Source organism: Salvia hispanica, chromosome 1 (genome assembly GCF_023119035.1).
Source record: "Salvia hispanica cultivar TCC Black 2014 chromosome 1, UniMelb_Shisp_WGS_1.0, whole genome shotgun sequence".
Classification (NCBI taxonomy): Eukaryota; Viridiplantae; Streptophyta; class Magnoliopsida; order Lamiales; family Lamiaceae; genus Salvia; species Salvia hispanica.
The window spans coordinates 42505636-42510364 of NC_062965.1; the positions used below are offsets into that span (position 1 = coordinate 42505636).

Genomic DNA, 4729 nt, shown 5'->3' on the forward strand with positions numbered 1-4729 from the left:
GTTTGATTTTGAAGGATTTCTGGTGGAAATCGTCGCGGTAGATTGAAGGAATTTTTCAGAGTGGAAAAGAACGGATGGAGAACTATGTTATATGTATAGTTTGCGAAGAATTAATTTTGTAATGAACTAAATAACAGACGTTATGAAGTTATAACCTCAAATAATGAAGTAATATGAACTGAACTGTATCGTATGCATAGTTGGCGAAGAATTATGATTGTAATGAACTAAATAACGCACTTGATGAAGTTATAACCTTAAGTAATGAAGTTATAACCTTAAGTTATAACGCACTTGATGAATTTATAACCTTAAGTTGGCGATTTGTACTCATAATGAACTAAACTTTGGTTATCCTGAAGTAATAACAAGTAAAACTGAACTTCTGCACTTGTTGAATATTAAATGCTGATATTATTGTAGTGTATATGCTGACTTGTTTGCACATTAAAATGAATTACATATTCTTTTTAATGAAGTAGTAAATTGATAAGATGAAGTAATAAAATATGATAATGAAGTAATATAATTGATTTGTTTATACAGTTAGGTATATTACCAAAATGAAGTAATAAAACGTGATAATGAAGTAATAGTCTACAAATATGAACTATAATGTTTTACTTCACCCCCAAATTAAATATGAACAATGAAAAAAGAACTATCAGCCCCAAATTAAAGTATGATTTCTAGGACTAGTAAAGTATGCTGACATGCTATGAGTCGAATTAATGCGGGCGGTAATAGCAGTGCATACTTTTCTGTTTAATGAAGTAGTAATTTCGTAAAATGAGGTAATAAAGCATTTGTAATGAAGTAATAGATACTAAATATGAACTATCTATTTACTGTGTTGCATGGGTTTAGGGTTTTAGGATTTAACTCAGCTGCTGACTTGTTTGCACATTAAAATGAACTACATATTCTTTTTAATAAAATAGTATATTGATAAGATGAAGTAATAAATTATGATAATAAAGTAATATAAATGATCTATTTTCTATTAACTATAATCTAGTTAGTATGAAGTATTGAATTCATATAATGAAGTAATAAGTTATGATAATGAAGTAATATAAATGATCTATTTATACAGTAGGTTTTATTACTAAAATGAAGTAATAATACATAATAATGAAGTAAATCACAGTAAAAATGAAGTAATAAAACATTATAATGAAGTAACATCTTTAACTGATGTGTTGATTGCACATTAAAGTATGTCATCAATTCGACTCTTATTGAACTAAATTGTTGTTATAATAAAGTAATAACACAGCTGAATGAACTAAATTGTTGTTATAATGAACTAAATTTGTAGGCATAAATTGTAGGCGTGGGGATGGCCCATCCAGTGATTGCACAAATTTCCTCATCGGCATGTTACCATGCCTCAACTACATCTTCCGAAACACTTCATCCCTCTCCTCCGATTTGATTTTTCACCCCGTTGTGAGTTAGAGGATTTTCCCCTGTGTTATCTTCACCTATATATAAGAAACACATAACAACAATTCAACATTTGAAACATAGTTTATATCACCATTAAAATAGTTTGTAACATTATCATTAGGTTCTTTAGATCATTACAATTTACAAGTATACTTACCAGCTAAAAATGCATACAAAACATGTCAGTTTATATTACTTCATTTTATGTGGTTATTACTTCATGAAATAAGTTATTTAGTTCATTCAATGTAATTATAAAGCAAAATATGCATACAAAATATGTCAGTTTATATTACTTCATTTCATTAGGTTATTACTTCATCAAATTGGTTAGTTAGTTTATTCAATCTTATTTCTTAGCAAAATATGCATACAAAACACGTTAGTTTATATTACTTCATTCCATGAGGTTATTACTTCATCAAGTAGGTTAGTTAGTTCATTCAACTAATATTTCTTCAGAAAATATGCATATAACATAGTTAATAAAATTCATACAACACAGTTAACTTCATCCCATGAATTTACTATTTCATTAGGACTACGTCATAAATTTATTTTTACCTTCTGGTATAGGGATTTGGCTTGCAGTATTGAACATCAAACGAACTTTTCTTGTGTTTTGATTCATCCACCGACTGTGATTTAGCTACTGACCTACGAGTATATTTGACGCCTACGATGACCTTCCTCCGCTTTGCTTCATGATAATTGGACGAAAATCAAAAACCAGATTACAAACAGATTAAGTAAATTAGAATTTCAAAAATTATAGAGCTTCAAAAGAGAGTATTATTGTGCTTTGAAATCTGAATTATGAAGCAATGTTTCCAAATTATAAAGTAATAAATCACATTTAGAAGATGCATATCATTTTATGCCACATTATTCAAATGGGTCCAGAAATGAACCAGAAGCACACATTAACCACATAAATTCGAAAAAATTGAAAAATCAAACACTAAATTTATAGCCTCATGAAATGAAGTAATAACCTCATGAAATGAAGTAATATTCTCATGAAATGAACTAAATCGATGATTTTTGTAGCCGCACTTTTTGATATATTTCTCTCAAATATCGGAGAAGTACTGTGAAGTAATCTATCATGAAGTAATCGATTTATGCAACAATCAAATGTTGAAGTAATCTCTCCTAAAGAAAAATCAAAGCCAAAAATTAAATGTGCATTACCTGAACCAGACGTTCGGCCAGAACGTAATAGGCGTCCTTCACCTTCGGTCGACGATTTGCATGTATCAACCATTTCGAATTGACGCTGATTTCGGGTTAGGCTGAAGAAATGTCGATCTCGGCGGATGGAGATTTCTGAATCGCCTGATGGAGATGTTGAATCGAGAACGATTGTCGTCGATTTTTGTTGAAATCAGCTGGAGATGATCGATGGATGTGCTGAATCGACCGATGGAGATGCTGAATCGGGGATGGTTGTCGCCGATTTCAGTTGAATCGGCCGGAGATGATCGATGAAGATGAAGAATCCTTGATTATTCAGAGAGGTTTTCGGAGAGGTTCTGAGAGAAGAAAAGGCAGGGTGTGAGAATGAGTGAAATTTTTGTGATCTACGAATTCTAACTTTCCCCTAATTATAAAATGACTTAAATACCCTCGTATTGAAGTAATTTGTGTATGTAATGAACTATGAAAATTTTCACTATATAATCTCATCTCATCCATTAAAGCCTAGATCTAAGGGCCCTAATTTGGTCTCTAGTTCGGTCTTTAAGACTAGATTTGTGAATAATGGGACTCTATATATATATATATATAGTTTAGTTGGTGGCTAGGCTTGGGGTGGAGCCTTGCCGGCTCTGCCGATCTTATGTGCTGAGAAGTGGGGTGATGTTATTGTGTTGATGTTATATTATGATTTAATTATCTCTTAAGCATGCTAAATTTTGTGTTTGAAATATTTTAGCTAGTTAGTAGATTACTTAATATGGCTATCTAGTAGACTAACTCTTATCCTGATTTGGGAATTATTAATTAGGATTTATAACAATGAGTGGAAATCGTGAGTGGATGTGTAACATCCCGGATTTTCGAACCCTAATTTTAGAGCCCTAAAATTTTTATTGATGACGTGGGAGACGTGAATTAATTTATGAATGCATTTATTGCATGAGATGCTATGACCGAGTCGAGTCTAGGGTTTGCGTTGGAAGTTTGAAAAGTCAAACTTGTTGAGTATGTGATGTGACATGTGATTTATTAATTTATGAGGTGAATTAATTGTTTAAGGGTGAGTGAGAATATTAGAGAAAATTTCCATATTCATAAATACTAGCCACCTAATTCTTGAGATTTTCGAACCCTTGAATTTTTGAAGGAGGAATTCTATTTTTCCGGATTTAATTTAATTCTTGGGATATTTATCCAAATTAAATCCAAAACCCAATTATTTCCCTATTTCTTAATGGGAAAATCGAGCCTTATTATTATTAAGGTGATTTTCGAAAATCACCTATCTTTGGGAAGGAAGGATTTATTTTTATTTTAATTGATCCCTTATTTGATTTCCTTCCATACTAGAATTAAGAATATTCTACCAAATCTTTCCATACCTCAAGAGATCTTGCCATATCTTATTTTAGTTAATACAAAAAAATCCATGCCTTATTTAAAAGGCATAGAAACGCCTATTTCAATCCCTAGTTGGGAGAATTCTTATTTTTATTTTGCTCCGTGATATTTTATTCTACTCCGTAAAATATACCAAACAAAATCTTGGCTAATTAAAAAGCCACAATTTTCGAAACCTACATGCTTGAAACCCTAGATCTTATTTTTCTTCCCTACTCCACAATATTTTATTTAATTGTGTAGAATCAAATCTTCCCAAATATTCTAAAGATCTTATTGAACTCTATAAATAAGAAGCCAAAAACCTAACCCTAGCCATCACAATTTTCGCCCCCCCCACCCCATATCACACGCCTCTCCCTCTCTTCTCACTCTCTCAATTTTCTTCTACTTTTCTCCAATAATCTTCCATCCTTTGAGAAGAAATAGAGTTTGAACCTCAAGATTTTTGAAGAACCAAGTCTTTACTTCGTTTCTACCGTTCGTTTTTCTCAAAAAGGTATTCTCATATTAATCTTCTTCTTTTTACTCGATTCCTCTTCTTTCTAACCGGATTAATCGGTATTCTTGAACCCTTATGCATCTTGTTTGAGTGAAAGTGGGATAAAGGGGATATGAAAAATATGTATGTGTGTATGCGTCGTGCGTGTGTGTGTGCGTGGTGTGTGTGTGT

General features: G+C 31.7%; 1 long non-coding RNA gene across 1 annotated transcript; it reads right to left on the reverse strand.

The window, feature by feature from the left end:
- Positions 1 to 1245: 1245 nt before the first annotated feature.
- On the reverse strand, positions 1246 to 2991 carry LOC125207793. The gene is made up of 3 exons (XR_007174022.1): positions 2647 to 2991; positions 2017 to 2152; positions 1246 to 1487 (listed from the first exon to the last, which is right to left on the reverse strand). It is a non-coding gene; the product is annotated as an uncharacterized LOC125207793 (long non-coding RNA).
- Positions 2992 to 4729: the final 1738 nt, after the last annotated feature.